This window comes from Papaver somniferum, chromosome 11 (genome assembly GCF_003573695.1).
Source record: "Papaver somniferum cultivar HN1 chromosome 11, ASM357369v1, whole genome shotgun sequence".
Lineage (NCBI taxonomy): Eukaryota > Viridiplantae > Streptophyta > Magnoliopsida > Ranunculales > Papaveraceae > Papaver > Papaver somniferum.
In genome coordinates this window covers 138,269,004-138,294,577 of record NC_039368.1, presented here as the reverse complement: position 1 = coordinate 138,294,577, position 25,574 = coordinate 138,269,004, and the positions used below count along the sequence as shown (strand labels likewise).

The 25,574-nt window shown below is 36.0% G+C and overlaps 1 pseudogene; it reads left to right on the top strand.

Annotated features, from left to right (window-relative positions):
• Positions 1–4,047: 4,047 nt before the first annotated feature.
• LOC113325315 lies at positions 4,048–5,614 on the top strand (annotated as a pseudogene).
• The last annotated feature ends 19,960 nt before the right edge of the window (positions 5,615–25,574 follow it).

Here is a 25,574-nt window from a genome sequence, read left to right as displayed (position 1 = left end):
GTTTAGCAGCATTCTAGGAAGTGGTGGTTTTCTTATAAACATTTTAACTCCAAAACTTCATCAACCTAAAAAAGTAAAACACACAAATTGAGAACGAAAACATAAAAAAACACAAAACCCCAACTCAGAAATCAAATTCCCTCAAAAATCCAATACAATTGAAAACACAAACCCCAAACTCAGTAAATCAGTTTCCCTTAGAACTTCAAAACAAATGATGAAAACACCAGTCACCAATTTATATTTCAAAATTGAACAACGTCGTAGTATAATGAATCCAATTACTTCAAAAGAACAACACAAATTAAATATGATGGAAACCGAAATTGGTTTCACCAAAACTAGATGAAACCGAAATTGGTTTCATCATTTTTCCACATATTTTCATTTCACCAACACAAACTTCCAAGTTTGTGTCTGTAACTTTTGTAAGTTAATTAACCTAAACACATCAAATTCTCAACAACTGAAATGTCTATTTCATTTCTATCAACAACTGAAATGTCTATTTCATCTCCATTAAAAGAATTCATCATCAGTTCACTCCATAACATCTCAAGCCATCACCTTCATCATATTTGTAGCTTCATAATCACTGCAACTCATCATAACCTAAACTAATAATCACAACTATCAACTGCAGTTTCAAGGACATCTATAACTCTATCAATTGATATACTACATCTCAGCAAATATATTTCTAGGTCCAAAACCCATTTACCAAACAGCAGCAGGAACTCAATCTTCTAATTTGTTAAGAAACGTAACAATCTCTTCCACTATTTCAACTTAAAATCAGATCCCTCTTATTAACTCGTCAGAGATTCAAATTCATCAACATCCTTTTCTCAATCATCTCCTTCTTAATCAAACCCCACTCCCTAAATTTTGCAGATAAATCAATATCAAAGAAGAACCCTAGTTTCTTAATTTAGGGAAGAACATAAACCATAATTCTCTACGAAATTAAAATTAAACTTCATACTACCATCTCTACTTCAAATCAGAACAAACCCACTTTAATTCTAACACACCATTGAGATTTAATAAAAAAGAATCAATCAAAACAGAAACCCTAAATTTGACCTCCGATTTACCTTTTCTGTGAATTCTGATTTCAATAATCGATTCAACAACATCACTCTCAATCAAAGAAAAATTAAACTACAGAGATACGAATTACAATGAAGAATTAAAGAGGTTTGATGCACTAACCCCTTTTTAAGAACCACGATCTAGATTTAACCCTCTTTCTCAACTATTACGGAGAAGAAAACCAAATTTTGAAAACGAAATTGATGCTGGTGGTGACGTAGGTGTTGCTGCTTGTGGTGACGGAGGTGTTGCTGCTGGTGTTCGTGGAGATTTGTTGCTACTGGCGGTGATGGCGGTGGGGAGAAGGAGACGGAAGAAAGAAAGAAGAAAATGTATAAAGGGTATGTTTGGATTTTTATAAAAAAAAAAAAAAAAAAAAAAAAAAAAAAAAAACTAAATTTACTCATTATAATTTGAGGTGGGGTTTTTGTGCCACTTTTTAGTCAAATAGTTTTTATTTATTAAAGATAATATGGCTAGATTTTTTGCTCCATAAGTTTCGTAACCTTGGTGTTTTATGTGTAGTTTTGTTTTTTTAATGAGGAAACTCATCTTCGACAAGAATGTATTTACACCTATGCACACAAATGCACGGTGCTCCTTGACCATTTGCTTGAGGATCCTTTATATGTAGCTAGTGATTCTTCTCTGTAAATCTCCTCGTTCAGAAAGGAGGTAGTATACATGGAAAGAATCCGTTTCCTGATGTAATTATGTTAAACTAGTATCATAATCTAAAGATTTAAAGGCCTAGACAAATAAAGCTCTCACGTTGGTTGATCGGTGAGGAAGCTCTCACTTTCTATTGGCCGAAATAGGTTTTTTTTGAGTTTTGTGAAATGAGGGATTTGGTGAGAACACTTGGTAATATATGATTGGTTTCAAAAAGATAGGAAAAAAATTTAAAAGAAGGAAACCAAAATCTACCGTGACCAATTTAAAGTTTCATGAGATGTGATGGCACCAAAAATACCCGGCAAACGTTATCCTTACTGGCACTCTTTTGCGAGAGATATATCAGGCATCCGTTCCTTGGGTTTCCTGATATATATGATTCCATTAATATTTATGTTTCCTAATCTTAACACCAAGATGATTTATGTTAAAATCAGTTGTTTCCCTGATTAATCCAGTTTGTTATCTCTTGGCTCTCAGTACGAGCCCTAAACTGTTTATTGTTTCATCTTATTCACAGCAAGGGTTCATATTGAATCAATCACGGTTTCTTTTGTTTAATTTTCTTTTGAATCTTTATCGAGAAATAGATATGGTTTGTTTCTTAGTTCCCTTAATCTAACCCTAGGATTTTTATTTACTTATTTGTTTTGGTTTGATTTCCCATTACCCTCTTATCTAATTCGTCTCAGGAAATTACGAGACACTGTCTCTTCATCACCAGCCGTATTTTCTTGCATATATTTTTTTTTGTTCGTCTTACATTGTTTATGTGTGTGGTTGGTGATTTTCTTGGTGTCATCTCTTATGTCTTAAGGTATGCGTTCATCCCCTTTATTTTCTTTGTACGTCTTTTATTTTTTTCTTTTTTTTCTTTTCCTTTGGTATCCAACATTTACTCCGAAGAAAGTTTTGGCCTAACCCTAGGACAGCTTTGCAACCTTGGTTTTCTTTTTCCGGTGTTTGAATTATCTCAACAAACAAGTTGTTTTCTTTTTCCGGTATTTTTCTTGGTGATTTGCAATGTGCTTTCTATGTTAAGAAGAAGATACAGTCAGGTGTGCATTCTTTGCATGGAGGAGTAGAAATGAAAAATTCGTCAATTTTGCTGCGGGAAACTGTTGGGTTAAGAAAGGAGGTGGCATCACTTCCGCTCAAAGGTATAGGATGCATGCAAGACAGAACTAAAGTTTTACTTTAACCAACATCTTCAAAAGTGATTTTTGTAAGTTAACTGAAGTGATTTTTGTAAGTCCCTAGCCACCAACATCTTTACTACACAGTACTGAAACTTCCTAGCCACCAAGGGGCACTTTCCTTAAGGTTTGTGTGAAACCATTTAGCAGTAGTATTACTGGCCTCTTCACGAGATTAATGTCCACTTATTTTTTGATACGCAGATGATAGCCATGAAACTCATAACGGGTTCAAGCTGAAAACGGGTAGAAATTTTAGTGTATGTAATTATGTATCAATGTTTAAACACTCATGTTTTATGGCCATCCAATTTTGAGGCATCCTTAAGATCGTATTGTTGTTTTATAAATATGATCAGTTTGGCCCAATTCTTAACTATCCATGAAATCCAGAAAGTGTACATAGTGAAACTTTTTCAAGCTTTTTATGTATAACCTGGGTACTTAAGTATTGATGACTCAGGTTGGCAATGTAATTCATATAAACTCTCTAGGATAACCGAGCAAAAAAAAAAAAACTCTACGGAATGTTAGCCAATTGACAATTAGTCATTAAAAAAGCTGATGGTTTGTTCATTGAAGTAGAATAATATATGTCGACAGTGATGCAGGTCTAAAAGCTAATGCGAGATAGCTGTGATGAATTTAGTACATTCAAAACTTGGAAGTTATATATAGTTCCGAACTCGCTAACAGAGTAAGTGAAAGAACTTTTACATTGACGCATCCATATATTAATGTAGTAACTATGTACGTACTATTACAGGTACATGCAATTTTTTCAACTCTAAACTGATATACCTTTACATATTTCTTGGTAAAATGTACACTCTGACCAAGAATTATTGCATGTAAGTATTTTATAACATCATTCTAAACTTAAAAGAGAATTCATGGGGCGGGTGAAGCCACACGCACGCCAGTTCGAAAATACATGGCCATGGGGTAGGACAAAGACCTTCATGCCAAATCAAAAATAGATTGCCACGTGCATACACACCAAGTTAAAAGAAACAATATGACCGATGCGTAGCACGGGCACAAATCTAGTCGGTTTAAGAATCCGTATTCCCTTTTTTTGATGGAAAGAATCCGTATAAATACGCTCCAGTTCTCTTCCTCGATGGGCGGAGACCGAAATGGAAATCCAAGGGTTATTTCGGAAGTCACAAGAGATGTCTGCTTAAGACCTTATGTTTGAGTTGTCTATGTGGCGTTGTAGCGATGAACTCCTTGTACGTGCAAATGAGCTCCACAGGTCCTCAAAGAAAGATTCTAAACACTACATTGAGTTTTGGAAAAAAGATCCTCCGAGTGAACCGTATCGTGTTATACTTAGTGATGTGAACGCTCTCGAGCTTTGTTTCAGATCCCTTTGCTCTTGTGGCGATCGAGCAATTGCTGATGGTAGCCTTCTTGATTTCTTACGCCAAGTTTCTACTTTTGGTCTCTCACTCGTGAGACTTGATATTAGGAAAGAATCAGATAGGCACACTGAGGTCATGGATGCCATCACAAATCACCTGGAAAATGGTTCCTACAAAGGGTGGTCCGAGGAACGCCGCCAAGAGTGGCTCCGCTCTGAACTCGTTGGAAAACGACCACTTTTTGGCCCCGATCTTCCAAAAAAACCAAAGAAATCGCTGACGTGTTGGACACCTTCTATGTCCTATCAGAACTCCCTTCTGACAGCTATCCTGTCTCAACCCCCAGATACAATTCAGGGTTCATTACGTGTTATATTTCAAGAAGAAGTGATGGAACAATCTTTTGGGGAAGAGCACTTGTGTTTTAGAACTCTTCAGCGTTACCCTGATGCTACACTCGAGCATGGTATGCATCCACCTGTTTCACCAAAGTCGGAGTGGCGTGCGCTTATGGATGAGATGGCCATCATTTCAACAGAGAAGTATCGTTCTATTGTCTTCAAAGAACCTCGATTCGTTGAATACTTCCGCCTGGCATCACCAGAGCTTGAGTTTGCTAGGATGAACATTGGGAGTCGTCCATCAAAAAGAAAGCCGAGTGGGGGGATTGAATCTTTACGTGCTATCCCGTGGATCTTTGCATGGACCCAAACAAGGTTTCATCTTCCTGTGTGGCTTGGGTTTGGAGCTGCATTTAAACATGTCATCGAGAAAGACATTACAAACCTACATATGCTCCAAAAGATGTACAACTAGTGGCCTTTTTTCAGAGTCACAATCGACTTGGTTGAAATGGTGTTTGCCAAAGGAGACCCTGGTATTGCTGCTTTATATGACAAGTTGCTAGCGTCGGAGGATCTTTGGTCTTTCGGACAGCAACTGCGAGCTGATTACGAAGAAACCAAAAGCTATCTCCTCAAGATTGCAGGCCACAGGGATCTTCTTGAAGGAAACCCATACCTGAAACAGAGACTCCGACTTCGTCAGTCATACATAACAGCCCTAAATGTTTGCCAGGCCTACACACTGAAACGGATCCGAGACCCTAACTACCATGTTACATTGAGGCCTCATCTTTCGAGAGAGATTACAGACTCTAGAAAGCCAGCTGCTGAATTGGTGAAGCTTAATCCAACAAGTGAATATGCTCCAGGACTGGAGGACACCCTCATCTTAACCATGAAAGGTATTGCTGCGGGTATGCAGAACACTGGTTGAAGTGTAATTTTGACCCATCATCGTCATCACCAAAAACTTCATATATTTGCACGTATATAGGTATAGAAGTGGGAGCGGCATATATATATATATATATATATATATATATATATGCCTGAAATGGAGGTGAGAAAAGAGTTATAGGAACTGTAGAATAGTTGGTTTTACGTTTCGATATTTGCGTACATGCAGCCTTTATATATGAACTAAGAATGAAATGCTGAACTAAAATATGTGGGTATTAATTTTAAGTTGCTGCATGGCTTTGCTGAAGTATATAGTTATGGCTATTGCTGAACTGGCTATCTTTGTTTCATTACGAATAAAACTTTTGTTTAAGATAGCTTTTCAATAAATAAATAAAAACAATAACCTGCAGATTACAGGAAAAAACAAAAGAAATATGAGAAGAAGTTTTTATGACAAACTATCCCGAGCATATTGAAAAAGCCTTGTTGAAAAAGCATTATCCTAAATCAGTTGTTGAATTGGTTGTCTCCTCACCGGTTTAATTAATTGATCAGTATATACCTACTTTTCAGGAGTTCAATGTGGTTTTCTAGTAATGGAAGATTAAGAATTTCAGCTATAGAACAGCTTACATTTTGCTACCAGATTAAATATACTCTATTTATCCGATTTATGTAGTATTCCGGATGCAAATGGATTTCCAGCTGAATCTGTTTTTGTTGAATTATAGACTGAGGGTTTCACGTGTTTATGTTCAGTGTATATTAGTAATTTCTGACACGCTCTGACCACAAAAGGGAAAAAAGAAACAAGATGTGTTGGCTAGCTATCCCAGTTTCCATTAAATCATCAACCACATGCGAGATAAAAATTATATGCATTATTGGTAATTATGTTTTTATTTGTTTGTTCAAGCATGTTTACTTTCAGTTTATTCAGCTTGATTTATGACTGATTAATCCTGTTTTAGTATCATCCAAGATGTTGGTGTTGATTGGAACATTATTGATTAAGAATTAGTCTCAATTATACGTAATCTATGATGCTGCAGAAATTGTTTCTTTAGTTTGTTCCATTTTAATAGTCTTGCACGTCTATGAAGCTTGTCAATGTAAACTGCTGCTCGCCAGTAGTTTCTCCTACAGGCCTTTGAGGATTATCCCTGAAGACGACCTTCTTTCAGCTTTTATAATGAATTGAAATCAGTTAAGTAGGTGTAAACCCTGTAACACATGCACCCTCCTTGGGTTATACGCAATTGTATGAATGTAATTGTTGTTTGTTTTTTTTTCTGTGGAAGATTGTACAAATTTGATTAGAATATGCGTTGCACTGCACATGCCAACCGGCTAGTAATGATCAAGTTAAAAATCTTTTGTACATGTAAGATGAAAATTTTGCAATTATATATTAATATCTATAAACAACTGGACCATGAGCAACTCCGAGTACATGAATGTGGTTGATTACGTTCTCCTTGTTGGGCAGTGCAAACCTGGCCCAAATGATATCTGCTTGGTGTCATCCTAGGATAGTTGGCAGGATATAGTCAGTCCTGTGTTTATTGATAGTTTTCGTTCCTTGATTCATTCAATCTCATTAGTTAATGAAGTAGAAGACACTGTCATCTGCTTGGATCAGAAGTCGGGTGTTTTCTTTTTACCGTTAAATCTCTTAGATGACCACATTTTTCCAAAGAAGAAAACTCGGAATCCTCGTAAGCGCGGATTTTTCATCTACCAAGCAGTGTAATCAGAAAGATTACTCGCAACTCTTTCCAACCTGCAACAAAGAGAGGCTCAGCTACGATTTCTAAAATAGGTCCCCAGTTTCTTCCAATCTCTGCAGCTTTTGCAAAGCTGTTCCTTAATATTCCAATCTTCTTCTCCCATCCACTGCGCGTTCACTCTAGAAAAATCTCGTCTTTCTTCGAGTTAAAAAGCCAGCAAATCAAACAAATGTGAAAGGTTTTGTCAGTGGATGGAATAGCTGGTAAAGAAATTTAGAAAAAGGATTCTTACCAGCATTATGTGGTGCATATGGATCTAATTAAGGGTCACACCTCGAAGTGAAGCTTCAAACCTTCTACTAGTCCTATAGTCATCCCAGCGTGCACGCGAGGAATCAAATGCTGTCTGATGTAGTCGACAAATGTTCTTTGATGCTGCTGCCAGGGGCTTTTGTCTGGTTTAGAGCAGGCTCACAAAAAGAAGCAAAAAATAGAACGGAGATGCACAAAACAATATCAAAAAGCATGAAATGGAGATGCAGGGTATCGAACCCTGTACCATTTGAGCTACATCCCCGTGACTGGGAAAGTTACTTGTTTCAGCCTTTTTATAGAAATTAGCAATACTTAGATACCCGACATCCCACCGTCTGTAGTCCAAAAATTGAAAAGTGTTTAAATAGGTATCCCGTATCCTCCATTTTTTCATTAAGATGATGTTTTACGTTTTTTTCTCGAAATTGTGTATATTTTTAGTAATACTTTCAAGTCAGTTAAATGGAAACCAAGGTTCGAAAAACGGGTCACGGCCCAGGTCACAGGTACTAGGCGTGACCGTTATAACGTGTTTTGACGGGTGTGTGCACGTTTTGGGTCAAAAACGCGTTTTATAGGAATAAAACGCGTTTTTTTGACGTTTTTTTTTTTAAATAACGGGTGTGATAACGGTTAAATAAGAAAAATAAATAATTTGTGATCTGAATTTCCTATGTAACGGTAATTACAGCTGTGAAAACGGTTACAACGGGTCTAAATAACGTTGTTACTACGTTTTTTCATTTTTTTTGGTTTAATTTATTTATTTGTTTATGGGTTTTTAACATACAAATTTATGGATATCTAGTAAAATTCACAACCCTAAGTCTATGACTTATAACAATGCATTGTAGTTATCGTCTACCGACAATATTTATACATACTATCACTATCCACTTGATATGTTCAAGTTGTCACTCGAATAGTTCAATGCATTCCCCAATATTTCAATAATGCATATGCGGATTCAAAAGCAGTCAAAACTTTGTTGTCAAATAATACTCCTAGGCTCTTAGCTACTTGCTACAAGACTAACCAACAAGGAATGCAGCAGGAAGAGAGTCAGAGACTAGCTAGAGAAAAAGAGAGTGAGAGAGGGAAGTCAGAGAGTCGATTTATCTTTTTCTTTTGCATTTGGAGGTGTGTATAGTATATGCTACATGTGGTCTGTACTTTAAAGTTCAGACTCAAAAGTTAAAGAAATAAAACAAAAACAAAAAAAGTAAAAAGAGTAGTTGGTTTCATGATCAAAGACATAGCTAGCCTGTGCTTATATACGCAGGCAACGAGATTCCAAATGTTTCAAGAATATTTCGATTTGCTAGCTATTATGTCTTCTTGCCCAAAGGAATGCTTTAAAAGGACAAGAAGAGAATTGAAATGAAATCAATACCTCTGGTTCTCTGGTTCTCTGCTTCTTCCTCAAATGAATGCTTTACATTTTGAATTCTCAATTACAAGTTTAAGAGGTAATATTAATTATTTTTTGTAGATTTTTCATTCAATTAGAGATATAATTTATTAATACGTTATTAATTTATTTATTATCGTTTTTTTCTTTCATGATGTTAGAGTAGTGAATATAGATGTTTGAGAAATATCGATGTTTTTTTCTTTCATGATGTTTGAGAAATATTTAAGAAATGTTAAGTGAAGAAATGTTTCATTCTATTAACGTATATTTACTTAATAAATGTTTCATTTTTATCTAAGAAATGTTTTAAGAAATATAGATTTTTTGTTCATTTTATTATCATTTATTTAAGAAATGTTTTAATAAATGTTAATATTCATAATTAAATAGTCCATCAACTTGAATCAGTTGGCACGTAAAAAATCATTGTTTCTTTATAAAAAAAATGGCATGATGAATTGATGTATGGTATGTTTGTATTCCTGTTCTCAATCATGAAAAAATGAGAGGCTACACGATCCTTAATTTCAATTTTTAATATTCAAGTTGAGTAAATGACTAATGCAACTTGTGATTTCTAATTATAATGCTACTCTAACCATTTTTATATTGTTGGAATATGTCCACTTAACTTGTATTTATATATGTCACTTATTGCTATGTGAAATTTCCTACTTACAGAATATAATGGAAGGATCAACATCTGCAAAACGAGATGTTTTTCATGCATATTGTATTGTAATGAGTGATGGTAAAAAGTTGAAGTGTAATTTTTGTGAAAAAGAAGTGTCTGCGGGAATTTCGCGTTTCAAAATGCATTTGGCACAACAAAGAGGTACAATTACTCCCTGCATGCATGTGCCACCTGAGATTAAAAATTTAGCAAAAGTATGGGTGTAAGACAGAAACAAAGCAAAACGGCAACGAGTACCAGAAACTGAATATGAAGATACAGAAATTCAAGATATGTATGAAAATGAACCGTGGAACCCTGTGCATGATATAGATGAAGAAGAACAAGCGCCGGTAACACAAAAAAATGGGCGGGTTATCGAAGTTGAAGAACCTTTTTGGACGAAAAAGTAAGAATACTAATGCCGGAGAAGGTACATCACAGCGTCCACAGGCCTCTATGGACATACCTAGTTCTTCAATGCGTACACCACACCAAGCACCTAGGATGTCTGTAGATATGGGAGGACAATATAATACTAATAGGGATTCTCAACCTAGCATGGCGAATTTTGGGAGAAGTAAAACATGCCGGGAAAAAGTTGATTCTTCTGTTGGACGTTTTTTCTATGCTAATGATATTCCCTTCAATGTGGCCAGCTCAACTCAGTACCTCGAGGCATTCAATGCAGTTGCAAATTTCGGAAAATCATACAGAGCTCCGCTTCCTATAAGTTGTCGAACCCATTATTAAGGAAGGAAAAACAAAGGATTCAAAAGGATGTGGTGTCGGTCCAACGAAATTATTGGAGAGAGTATGGGTGTACACTCATGTCAGATGGTTGGAAAAACAAAAATAACAATACGATTGTAAACTTCTTAGTTTACAGTGGCCATGGGACATCATTTTTGAAAAGCGTTGACAATGAGCATAATCGATTGACAGCAGAGTATTTGATGAGTTTGTTCAGACCGGTTATAGAAGATATTGGTCCGACAAATATTGTTCAAATAGTAACTGATCAAGGATCCCAATTCAAAGCCGCAGGTAACTATTACAACTTAATTTAATTACAGTTGTTTATTTTTATATATTATTAATTCATTTCTCATTTTGTTTTAATAGGTATGAGATTGGCCATAGAGTATGCTACATTTTTTTTGGGTACTTGTGCAGCTCATGTGTTGGATTTAATGTTGGAAGATACTGAAAAGTTCCCCTTTGTTAAAGGTGTGATTTCAGAAGATATAAAAATCAGTAAATTTATTTATAATCATGGTTGGGTTCTTGCTAGATTCAGACAACATTCTGGGGGACGCAATCTATTGCGCCCTGGCTTAACAAGGTTTGCGACAAATTTTATCGCAATCAAAAGTATCATTGATCAACGTAATGCAATCGAGAGTCTTTTTGTAGACCAAGAATTTGTGAACTCGCCAGAAGGAAAAACTCGTACGGCTAAAGATGTGAAAAACATTATTTTGAATGAGATGTTTTGGCACACATGCCAAAATGCATGCATGATGGTTGGTCCTTTATTGAAAATGATTCGTTTCTTGGATTCAGATAAACCTACAATGGGTTATTTATTTCATGCACTTGCTACATGTGTGGAAACTATAGAAAGGGGTTTGGGTAAAACTCGAAATAATTCTATTGTAGGTGTGATTAACCGACGATGGAAAGATCAGTTGAGTTCTCCTCTTCATGCTGCAGCGCATTTTCTGAATCCATATTATATCTACAACCCAGCAGCCAATCTCATCAACAATGAAATTTCTCAGCCCCAAATTTGTCTCAGTGAAGTTATATCAAAAATGATTAGTAGCCCTCAAGAACAAGCGACATGCATGCTAGAGGTGTGAATTTTTATTAACAATTAATTTCGTAATTATATGAATTTATATTCACAGTTTTTGATATTTTTAGGCGGGAAGAATGCAAATGATGCAAGGCCAATTTGCATCACCATCAGCAAGATTGGCTGCTCTGCAAGGTGATCCTGTAAGCTGGTGGTTGTCATACGGTGCTCAGTTTCCATCACTCCAGAGGATCGCGGTAAAGATACTAAGCCAGAAAAACACATCGTCTGGATCCGAGAGGAATTGGAGTGTGTTTGAAAGAATTCACACCAAACTACGCAACCGTTTAGTTTCGTCAAGAATAAACGATTTGGTATATGTTCAGTACAATTTAAGATTGGAGCAGCAAAGAGTTCAAGGTAAAGCAAAGCGACATAACATCGATGTCCACGATGTTCATAGCCTGCTGACAGATGAAAATATGCTTGATTGGATAGCAGGGGATGATGAAACACCAGTTTTACATCAGGAAGAACATTGGTTAAATGAATTGGAAGAGGAAGCAGCTAATAATCCAGAGCCTCTCCCTCCACCATACGAATGGCATGATCCAGAAGTTGAAATCTCATATCAAAGGTTGCCAGTGAGTAACTTTGTTTATGACTTTGGTAACCTAACATTTGGAGACAATACACAAGGTCATGAAAATGAAAATCCCATATACAATTCTCATTACACTGAAGATCGTCCAGAAGAAGATACCCGAGGAATTAATGAAGAGTATAATTCCAATATTAATATCAATAATGAAGTAGATAATCGTAATGATAATGAGGAAGAAGACTATGGTTATGAAGATGACGATACTGTTTACTAGGACAGCCAAATGCATTACGCGAACCAATATGAGGCGGAGGAAGAGGAGGAGGAATCAACTGAGAATCGTCGAGAAACAGAAAATACTTGAATAAGTTGGAAAAAAATGCCGGTACAAGTTGGTTTGTCTAAGTTTAAAATTTCAAGCACTACTGTCACTAGGTTACTTATTGTAAGTTTATAAAATTTGAAATGTTTAATGATTATTTATGAAATTTTATTTGTAAGTTTGAAATTAAAAATTGTATAAGAATTTCTCCAACTCAAAATTTTTTTCCTTAAAAACGGGTTTAACCGGTATGAAAACGGAAAATACGGTGTAAAAAGTTAAAATGTTATTTAGAAGAAAAAAACTGAAATATTAATTTTAGAAAAACGGTAATCACAGGTGTGAAAACGGTTATAACGGGTCTAAATAACGCCATTTTTTCCTATTTATCGGTGTTATTTAGGTAAGCGTGTTGGTGAGCCTCACGGGCATGGTATATGGGCGTGAGCGTTATAACGGACGTTTTTTCGGAAAAAACGGCCGTTTTTCGAACCTTGATGGAAACCGAGGAGAATGTGTAATTTGTAAAGAATGAATATGTACAAAGTTACAACTATTACTGCATTCTAACTCGGGGGCATGATCTTTCTTTTTTTTGCACAAAAAGACCAAATTTTTTGACGAAAGAATAAAGGGAATACAAAATTAAGGAATATAATTCATGCAACAGAAGAATAAATATGGGCAATGTCCTGATGTGCAGAAAATGACCCCATGATATCAAGTTTAAGTCTGTTTCCAGTATATGGTTTAAGTTAATATAACTTTTATCACTCTAAGCAGTGATGATTAAAAAAAAAAATCTAAAACTCTGAGTATTTTTAGATCACTCGATCACTCGATATAATTCACCTTATAATGGAAATAACAATATTACAGTTCAAATATCATATCACAAATTGATATTGCCTTACAATATAAGAAGATAACGGGTCATAAAATAGAAGTGTCACTTTGAATAAAATTGGGGCGATTGTTATATGTTAGACCATAACATATGTGTTTAGTCACTGAACTCATTGCCGATCATAATTTTTTCCTTTTTCCTTTTTTTACCGTGTAATATTTGATTATTCGGCATTCTCAATTTTGGTTTGACTAAGCGCAGCATCATTGTGATATTGCCCTGCTTCAAATATCATCAATACTTCTTTAGATAAAGGAGGATGTTAAGGCTGACGTGTCGGATCCACGTTGATTTTTAAGTTTTGTGTAAGAATAGGATATATGCCACGTTGGCATATCAGTTTTACCAAACGAACCAATGCGTCTCTTGGTCAAACGTTGTTCCCTAACAGATGAATAGAAAGTAGGAAGATACACGTCTCTAGGATTACCAACCAACACCACTATGTAGTTACCCTTCCTGTTCGCCATCTTATGTTCCTAGACTCTTCCAAACGCAGTACGTAGAGTCAATTCCTTATCCAACAGTTGCGTCCATAATTTTCATCGCTTTGCTGTGATACAAGGATATTTCAAAACCACGTATGCATTGGCGCGTCTCGAAGTTTTAAGTTCTCTGGATTTCTGTTTATACTGTAACAAAAAAGGTTGGTTACGCTTTAAGGATTGCTCGGGAAAATCCAAACTCTGTATGTTGGTTTAGAATTTGAAGGTAGTATACGTCGTCGATATGTTTTCGTACTTCGTTGATTTAGGCTTACAAAGCGTGATGTAAGAAAAGGTATGATTCATTGGGTTTATTTCTTCTCTCTATGTTTTAGGCTTAACGTGTTTGTGAAAAAGTTGCCGAGAAGATAAATGTCGCAAGAAAAACTCTAATAATACTTGAGAAAAATCCGTGGTTGGGTATTCCATCTATGCGTTCAAACCAAAAACAACATGGAATGGGGAACAACGAAGCATGGTATGTTATTGGAAACAAATTATCCATATTTATCTATATATATATATATGGGGAGGTATGTTCATTCCCAACGTTTTAGGTTCTGTTAGTTCAAAGTCTATCAACATTTGCAGCTGATCTAACAGATGGGCCAAAGAGTTGATGACTCGAACCTATTAACTAAATTATCGTGTTCATTTATTTTTTTCTATCATTCTGAAAGTTTTATGAATGTTTGTGTAAGTCATATATGACTAATATATATGTAAGTTGAACAAATCAAATGCGGAAACGGGTTATTAGTTCGTATCTTGTAATCGCTCCAAATGAGGATGATGTCGAACCAACGGATTACTTGCGTTTCACGTTCTTGAACCTCCAAACTCGGCGGTGAGTAGGTGCCATAAAAATGAGCACAAACTATATTTCCACAAACTAAACACTGTATAGAACTTATACTTCTTCTCCAAAGGACACAAAGGAATTTTAGTGATTTTACAACTAATGTTTGAATAGTAGAAGACTTTGCTAGCTAACTTGAACGCTCACTTAGAACTCTCTAGATAAATCTCCATACTTGGTTTATCTCTTGCTAAACTCACTACTACTTCTAATTGTTGTTTCAACAAATGAAATTAGAAGCCTATTTATACTCAAACTTCAAGCATCTTCTCTTGGCAAGTGTCAAGGAAGAACCAAACACTTGGAGCAAGTACTAACACTTGTTATCATGGAGACAAACACATGGAGTAAGTGATTAAACACTTGTTATCATCATGCAAACACATAGTGGCAAGAAACAAGACACATGTTTCACCATGGATTGATTAGTTGGAGAAGGATTTTTCCTTTTGGCATAGTCAAACACATGACTTTCTATAACCACCCAAGGTGGACTTTGGGCATGCACACACACATGGGTGCCCATATTTCCAACATCTCTCACTCACACGTAGTGTGTGTAACGCCAGCATGATTCCCAATCCAAGTCCTGAGAGAAAAATGTTCATATTAGTAAATAGTTTGTGCGACCGCCGAGATACCTTCATTTTGGGAGCTCCATACTAGAACCTCATTACGAGTCAGCATGGAGACATCAACCCTTCACAAAGAATGTTCATATCTCATTACCTCAGATAATTTGACTACACCTGACACAATACTCTTAATCCCTCTAGCAAGCAGTATTGCACCCATGTACATTTTATCAATTGTACTCATGATTTTCGACAGACAAAAAATGCTAGCCAGCTATGAGTCACAATTCATGGTGTATCATCAAATTTTCTTCCAAGAAATTCATATCGTTCCAATTCAACTTAACAGCTTTCCTAGACATGTATCATCATACGGGAAGTTGCATCGTATTAGAAAACATGCTAAAGTAGCATTATTAAGTATCCTCTTCATGACATAAACTCAAGTCAAAGGGGTAAATGAATTGGATACTAATCCAGTGGCTCACACAGCAATGAAGCAGGGAATCATTCATCGCTCTCACAATCGGTCGACTTAGCACATACATCACAAAGTGTATGCTATAGCGTTTATCCCACTCAAATGGGCATGTCCTGCATAAAAAACATACACCATACAGATCTTAGTCTAGTCGCCATTTAAGCGCCTAACTTGACTTTCTGTTCCAACAGTCATTCACATAGTAACTATTCAGAAAATCACATCTGGCTATATAAGAGGCTTCATCAAATGGTGGTTACATTTAATGGTCGATCTCATCTTAAACATATTAAGGCGATTTCTAGTTGTATAGAAAAGTTTTCCATTAAAAGCACGTGGTTTTCCGAAAAACATATATTCCGGAAAACGTCTTTTCTTTGTCTCATCTTGCTCGCTATACTAAGCGCCAAGGCAAATCACCTGTGTGAGTAGGCCGATTCTTGCCTGATGACAACTTTAATATTCGTGTACACATCAAAAGTATATGATTTCTATAAAAACATATTCATTTAAGAAAGCATTAATACTCATAATAATAATGTCATTATCATATGTTCTACATATCAAATCCTGCTTAATCCCATGTTCTCTATGTGAGATTGAAAAGCAATTCTCGGAATAGGCTTAGTCAAAGGGTCATCCAACATTCTATTTGTGGAGATATGCCTAAGAACAACCTTTCTTCGTGCAACCATATCGCGTATAAAGTGAAATCTCCTACGAATTTGTTTGGTTTTTCCATGGTATTTGGGATCTTTCACATATGCTAGAGATGATGTGCTATCACTGTGAAGCAACACCGCTTCTTTTGTGTGTTCCGAGACACCGAGTCTTTTAAGAAATCTCCTCAACCAGACAACTTCTTGGACAGCTGCCGCAAGTGCAACATACACTGCTTCCATTGTAGACAGAGAAATACACTTTTATTTCTGACTACACCAAGTGATTGCACCACCTCCAAGTTTAAAAACGTATCCTGAAGTGGATTTAAACTCATCTCTATCGTTGCTCCAATCGGCATCGCTAAATCCCCTGAGTCTAATGTCTTCACCATGGTAACAAAAAGGGAGATTAGCAGTCCTTTAAAGATAACGAAATATCCTTTTAACTGCTTTCCAGTGATCTGGTCCAGGGTTACTTTGGTAACGACTTACCATCACTACTGCAAAACTGATGTCGGGTGTAGTACACAACATAGCGTACATTAGACTCCCAACCGCAGATGCATATGGTACACTGGACATGTATTTCTTTTCTTGTTCATTCTTAGGGCTTTGATCGTTACTTAGGACACATGCTTTGTCTATAGGAGTGTCAATTGGTTTGCAATCATTCATTCGAAAGCGCTCAAGTATCTTTTTTATGTAAGTCTCTTGAGACAAACTAAGAGTCTTTCTTGAGCGGTCTCGCGTGATCTTAACACCTAATACATAATTAGCTTCACCCATGTCCGTCATTTCAAAATTAGAGGACAACCACTTCTTAGTGGCGACAATTCCTTCTAGATCATTTCCTTCTAGTAGAATGTCATCGACATATAAAGCTAGGATAAGAATACTTTCCTGGGATCGTTTGATGTACACACAATGGTCTTCCTCAATCATTTCATAACCAGGTGATAGATTGATGGAAACGCAAATACCATTGTCTGGACGATTGTTTAAGGCCATATATGGAACGTTTGAGACGGCAAACTTTGCGCTCTTGTCCTTTGAACTCAAAACCCGTTGGTTGAGACATGTAAATCTCTTCGTCTAGTTCCCCATTAAGGAATGCAGTTTTAACATCCATCTGGAACAATTCTAAATCCAAATATGCAACAATACCAAGCACGAGGCGAATTGAGGAAAACCTTACCATAGGAGAAAAGGTTTCCTCATAGTCAAGACCCTCTTGTTGAGTATTTCTTTTTGCCACTAGTCGATCTTTGTATTTTTTAGATTGAACCATCCTCCTTGCGTTTAATTTTAAATACCCATTTGTTTCCAATGGCCTTTCGCCCAGGTGAAAGATCAACCAACTCCAAAACGTCATTCTTATCCATTGATTTAATTTCCTCTTGCATTGCAAAAATCCATTTATTGCAATCAACTGAAGAGATGGCTTCTCTAAAAGAAGCAGGCTCATCTTCAATACTCGCAGCATCCATTAATATTCCCCCTTCAATCTCAAAGTGACGACGGGGTACTTTTCCACACTCACTTCTGCGTGGTTCAAAAACTCGTGTCTCTAGCGGTTCACTCCCACTAGGATGTAGACCACTCCCACTATCTTCAGCGATTATAGGTTGAGAAACTAATTCTCTACCTTCGCTCGAAGATGGTAAGATATCTTCACTCTCTTCTATTTCAAAGAGTTCCAAGTTTTTGTTAATGTCGCTGATTCGAGGAAATTCATTTTCAATAAAAACAATATCTCTAGACTCTATCTCAGTCATCCCTCCACTTGGATGTTCACCATACATCACATATCCTTTTGGCAATCAGAATATCTTATGAAGACAAGATTTCTTGCTCTAGGACCTAGCTTTCCATACACATGAGAAGCGTTATGAACATAACCAGCTGAACCCCATGGGCGCAAATTTCCTAAATTAGGTTTTTCTCCTTTCCAAAGTTTATATGGTGTAGAAGGAACCGACTAAGTTGGGACACTGTTCAAAATGTAGGCTGCAGTCATAATAACATCCCCCCAGAAAAATATTGGGAGGTTGGATTGCGCCATCATTGATCTAACCATATCCAATAATGTTCTATTCCTTCTCTCTGCAACACCATTTTGTTAAGGAGTGTTTGGAATAGTAAGTTGTCTAGTTATGCCCTTACTCTCACAAAATTCCATGAACATATCGGATAAATATTCGCGTCCACGGTCAGTATGGAGAGTCTTCAAACTCTTCCCAGTTTGATTCTCAACTTCTGCAACAAAGCGCTTGAAACAATCCAAGGCTTCGTAGCGGTGAGCAATCAAATATACATAACCAAATCGCGTATAATCATCAATAAATGTGAGAAAATAAGAATAACCATTTCTAGCTTTAACATTCATAGGTCCAAAAATATCAGAATGTACTAGCTCAAGAGGTTGAGCACCACGTTTGGCCTTACCAAAAGGTTTTCTACAAGCTTTTCCTTCTAGACAAGGTTCACATACGGGTAAGGAAACTTTAGCAGGTGAGTCAAGATGGCCTTCTCGAGCTAACCGAGTCATCCTATCTTGCCCTATATGTCCTAGTCTAGCATGCCAAGTCACACAGTCAATAACACTACTACTACTAGCATCAGACACTAAAGTCTCAGAAGAAATAGAATTAAACAAGTCTAATTTAAAGAAATTATTACATAGATAACCATGTCCAAACAAAGTATCATAAAATAATATGTCCAACCTACCTTCTTTTATTTTAAAAGAGTACCCTAAACTAAGAAGAGAAATAACTGAAAGTAGATTATGATGAATTCCTGGTACGTATAACACATCGTGAAGTGTTAAAATGCGTCCAGAGCGCATAGTGAGCTGATATGCGCCAATTCCCATAGCATCCTCACATGTGCCATTGCGCATACAAACTCTATGTGTACCACGTGAAATATGTCGATAATCTAAGAACCCGCTCGATCTTGAGCTACATGTTTTGTTTCTCCCGTATCTTTTTCGGCTCAGTGCACTCACGGCCAAAGTGTCCTTTGTTTCCACGGTTATATCATTTCATCTTAGATTTGTCTCTTTTTCCAGCACGCTTTCCACGACGGCGCTTAGCTGGTTTTTCTGCCTTTTCAGCATCCCTTTGGCTATTTTTCTTGCGCTTCCCTTGTGGTTTGCGTTCACCTTGAGCATACAAGGTAGCCACACGTGTCGCCTCTTGGCGCTCAGCTTCAAGCTCAACGTGTCGAGAGATGTCAGAGAAATTCTTGATGCTTTCATTATGAGTCAGAATATGCTTCATATGCACCCAAGAATAAGGCAATGACCTTATCACAACTAAAATTTGTTGTTCATCACTTAGAACATTCCCAGCAGATTTCAACTCACGAATCATTGACGACATCCTTTTTAGATGTTCTTTCATTGAATGCTTGAGATCCTTTCGATAGACCTAAAATTTCAGCACTAAGCTGCGAAGTCTAGTTGTGGACGTACCACCAAAGTCAAATTTTAGCTGGTCCCACATTTGCTTGGCAGTAGGTAAAACCTCATATTCTCCAATAAGATCATTGTGCATGCTACTCAACATAGTGTGGCGTGCACTACGATCTTTCTTAACCCAAGCTTCGTAGGCTTCAAGATCAAGACGGTGTTGGGCAGTATTACCCTCGGCGGGTCGGACCATTTCAGTTGTTAGGAGTTCTATTTTTCCTCCTTCATCCAACAAGTATCGGATTTTTCTATGCCACACATCAGAGTTCTTCCCATCAAGTTTGTCACCCTTATTGAGATCAGCAATCACATTGTTGCTAGCCATTTCTACACGTTTGTTGCACAAAGTTGGACATTATTATTATGTGTACACTCACTATATTGTCTCAAAATCTAATTGATAAAATCATATCTACATACAAATCCGAGATCGAAAATTTCGCTAGGCTCATAATCATCACCCAAATATGCATTTTAATATAACCTCTATCAATTAATTTGGACAAATAAATATTGGTAAAGCACATAACTTGAGCCAATAAAACCACTTAGAATCAACCAACGTATGATGATAAGTTATCTATCAACGGAGATAAATAAGCTTCATATAAACAAAGTACATCATGTGGAAAACAGACACGAAATCAGGAGTACCTTGCTCACGAATTATTTTCAACTAACGAAAATAAAGCAAAAATATGCATTGTTTCGGGAACAATTATTATTGAAATTATTTTCAACTAATGAAAATAAAGAAAGTAAATTATTTTTCAACTAACGAAAAATAAAATAAAAATATCCCCTGTTTCAGAAGTAATGAAAAATCCACTTTTAGATTTTTCTAACATTCTGAGAATACACAAAGTAATATATATTTTCGCAAACACATACATTTAGTATTTTTGTTGAGCAAGACACTTATGATTAAATTAATGATATTAAATTAAACGACATGATTCAATAAATTAGTCATATAAAAAAAATTTAATATCATGCATGTTATATTTATATGAAATTAATTAAATCAACCACAAAGGTCATTATTCCACAAAATTAATTTTAGGTGGTCCTTTCGGGCAGAGGTCGTTTAGTCCATGGTCCATTGGATGGTCGGCGTGAGACCAAAAATTGCAACACATTAATCCACAAAGGTAATGGCTCCACAAAATTAATTTTAGGTCATAGTCCTTTTAGGGAATGGCCGCTTAGTCCATGGTTCAAAAATTAACGAAAACGCATAAAAGGCTCTGATGCCAATGAAAGTCATATATAACTAATATATATGTAAGTTGAACAAATCAAATGAGGAAGCGGGTTATTAGTTCGTACCTTGTAATCGCTCCAAATGAGGATGATGTCGAACCAACAGATCACTTGCGTTTCACGTTCTTGAACCTCCAAACTCGGCAGTGAGTAGGTGCCACAAAAATGAGCACAAACTATATTTCCACAAACTAAATATCGTATAGAACTTCTACTTCTTCTCCAAAGGACACAAAGGAATTTTAGTGATTCTACAACTAATGTTTGAATACTAGAAGACTTTGCTAGCTAACTTGAATGTTCACTTAGAACTCTCTAGATAAATCTCCATACTTGGTTTATCTCTTGCTAAACTCACTACTACTTCTAATTGTTGTTTCAACAAATGAACTAGAAGCCTATTTATACTCAAACTTCAAGCATCCTCTCTTGGAAAGTGTCAAGGAAGAACCAAACACTTGGAGCAAGTACTAACACTTGTTAGCATGGAGATAACCACATGGAGTAAGTGATTAAACACTTGTTATCATCATGCAAACACATAGTGGCAAGAAACAAGACATATGTTTCACCATGGATTGATTAGTTGGAGAAGGATTTTTCCTTTTGGCATAGTCAAGCACATGACTTTCTATAACCACCCAAGGTGGACTTTGGGCATGCACACACACATGGGTGCCCATATTTCCAACATCTCTCACTCACACATAGTGTGTGTAACGCCAGTATGATTCCCAATCCAAGTCCTGAGAGAAAAATGTTCATATTAATAAATAGTTTGTGCGACCGCCGAGATACCTTCATTTTGGGAGCTCCATACTAGAACCTCATTACGAGTCAGCATGGAGACATCAACCCTTCACAAAGAATGTTCATATCTCAAAACTTCTAGGTACGTGTTTCTGTTAGTTTAAAAATGCTTTTACCGAAAATTATAGGCCTCTGAATAGTTGGTTAGTTAAGCTAAACACTGTTAAAATATGTTTTTGGGTGTTATGCGAGCAATATTTTTCATAGTAGTTCTGGGAAAACTGCCCAAATAGAACTACTTAAAACCGTGTAGAGACATGAAGGGTGGGCCCTGCCGTACCAAGTACAACAGGGGTCTCACTTAAGGTTTCGTTTCTCTCTACTCCGTTTTGGTGTGGTCCGTTTGGACGGTTCTCCAAGACTTTTTGAATTTTTCATGGCATCATTCGCCGTTTTTTGTTCGCACAGGTCACTGGGTGTTTTGTTGGTGGCTTATATGCTCAAGGGAATTATTAACAGTGAGTGCCCGAAGGATTTTGAACCAGTTTGGGAGGTGCTTCTTTTGGAGTACAACTTGCTTGCAAGGATTTTGATACTTTCACCATCACCATTAGGTACGAACCTCTTTATCTGTTAGGATACGGCAGGACTATGACACAAGTGTGAGAGAATGATAGTATGTTTCAATGGGTTCTTGAACGGGAGAACACCCTTTAGTCATCTCTCAATTATTGGCATCTCATAATGAGCAAACGGCAATGGAGGAATCAATAGGATACGTACATAATTTGGATACGGCCATAACTTTAGCAAGTAACTAAGAATATGATCCTTCGCTTTCTTTATGAATTTTCATGGATGAAATCGGATATCCAAATATCATACTCGAATTGCTTGCTTATCAAAGTGATCTCATTACCAGTTCGGTGAAGTGGTATCTTAAGCAGTCGCCTGATTTATTTATGGATTTACTTTCCTTAAAGAAATTGTGAGTAATCGGCTGTAATAAGTCGGAAGCAATGTACATGGAGCAATGATGCATACCGGTACAATTTATTACACTGGGTAAGAACGAGGTCCTTTCGTCGTTAACCACGCATCAATCAAAAGAACGAGGGCAAGGTTTATGACCCTTGCCCGTGCAATGAAAGGCCCTTGTGTATATATATATATATATATATATATATATAAATGTTATAAAGATGTAATTAAGTTAAAAAAATCTAAGGTAAATTTCATTTATTATTGGAATGCTCTTGTGTCTAGTCCCATGAAGGGTCTAATGTTTATATATTTTACTTTTTAATATAATTTCTCTCTCTTTTTTCTTCCCTTTATTTTGTGTCTTCTTCTCCATCTTCTTTTTACAAGATGTTATCAAGCAGGTAGCTCTATCCATTGAGCAAAAAAAGAATCTTTTCAAAACCTTATTTTCTTTTAAGTTTCACTTTATTGTTATTATTTTTTTAAAAGCCTCGCACGTTTATTATTACGAGAACATATAGTTATATATTCCGTGTTGATATTTATTTTCACTTTTATTTTGATTTAATCAATCGTAACTTTAAGTCCATGAGCAATACATACTAACATCTATTTTGTCTTTTTTCATTGTGTACATAGGTGATTGATCACTTTGTAGTAGTAGGTCATCACGTGGTGGAGATAAAATACTTGGTACTGGCGATCTAATCACATGCAAGGCTTTTCCATGCTACGCCACCAAGCTTCGAGGGTTCTTCCTTCACTATCCATAATATATTTATTTATTTCTTTAGTAATTTATTCTAATAATGGAATTTAATTTAGTTATGGATGTATATGTTTATACAAACGAGCTTAATATATATCTTGTTTCTTTCCATAGAAAAATAATAAGTAAGATCCGTTAAAAGACGTACGGTTTATGGTTTTATTTGTCTAATAAAATCATAATAGTGTTTTTGATGACCTCTTTGGTTGTTGGAGTACGATAATCTTTTCTTCTCTAAATATTTTTTGGTTGTTGGTGTTACCGCAATCTAATCATTTATACGATAACCAATCACGTGCATGGTTGAAAAACCTCCGACCAGTTAATACTGGTATCTTTGTCCATTGGACAATTATCATGTGATTCTTATTTGGTTTATATTCTTTATGTAAACCATTCTTTTACCACACAATGGATTTTTCATAGCAAACGGCAATTTTTTTCCCAGTCTTCTATATGATTTTGGTATGTTGTTTTACCACTCGATATTAGTTTTCTTCATAAATTCTCTATAATGAGATGTAAAATTGGCATTCTAAGAACTTTTAGCCAGTTTTGGTTCATGATTTCTATTCCTTCAAAGAAATCTTCGTCAACCAACAGGTATAATTTTCTCAACAAATAATACCATAAAGATTTCTTTATTTGTCTCAAAAGAATCATTTAAAACAAATTGGTATTAAATTTCTCTATGGATCCTAAAAGAATGAGATTGTTTATTTCGGTATTCACAATTACAAACACCAGTTGCTGCATTCCTGAGGGGTATTGAACAATCTCTCTTCTTCCTAGTGCTAATCTTAAAAATCGTTATTACCGTTGCAATACGTTAGGACACAAAAGATCAATGGGTACGCACCCGGCTTGTTAGCCTATAAAATTAGTCCTTGAGTGACTTAATGGATATTTCTATAAATATCTCTTGCTAACATAAGTGTCCATAACTTTATTCTTATTTATATGGTTTGGTACCAATTAATTTTTGGATCCCAATGTAATCCATAGTTGATGTTAAATATGTATGTCTACTGAGACTATTATTTTTAAATGTTGAAAGACATATTTTCTAATAAGTATATGTCTCGAATTAATCGGATGATACTTTATGATTTCTTTTTCGTATATGAGATAAAAGGATTTCTGCCATAATCAGGGAGAGACTATACACTACCGAACGCTGGAGTTCATTAACTTAAAAGCCATATCAATTTCTCTCTCATCACTCAAATCGATTTTAAGGATGTCGATATATGATTGGCGTGAAATTCCTCATTTTACATTTTTACCTCTTAAGAGAAAAATCCAGTTACATCTAGCAGATAAGTCTATAAGAGGCTACATGTAATGCTCCAATCGAGTCTACTAAGTTCACATTCTCATATACAGTATCTTCTCACTTGAAGATGAGGATAATATATTTCCCGCGGGAGCTGGTACCAGTAATTGATTAAATTTTGCAAGATATGCATAAACTTGATAATTATGTGGGCTTATAGTAAGCCAATTATTGCCGAATATTCATTTATAGTAGCTACTGAAATAATAAATGATGGTGGTTGTTAACCCCTCTGCACAGAAATATCAACATATTTGATTGCTATGCACAAAATCCAAATTATGTTGGATTGAAATCTCTAAAATAAAGCGATTTATGGATCCAAAACTTAACCCCTTAAACGTGCAAGCTTGAATTCTGAAAATTACAGGTTGGTGTAGTCGTGATGCATTATTAAGGAAATTTTTCATTGTAAAAACGACTTTAAGGGTTTCATTTTTGCTCAGATCCTAGGATTGTGATTTAATAAATTTTTATTCTCTATGAATAATGCTTTTGGCGTGGTATTCCTTGAAGGAATCATATTGCATTTACGCAAAAATGTGATTGGGAACATATTCAAATTTGTAATCCTTAGAGGATTCAAATT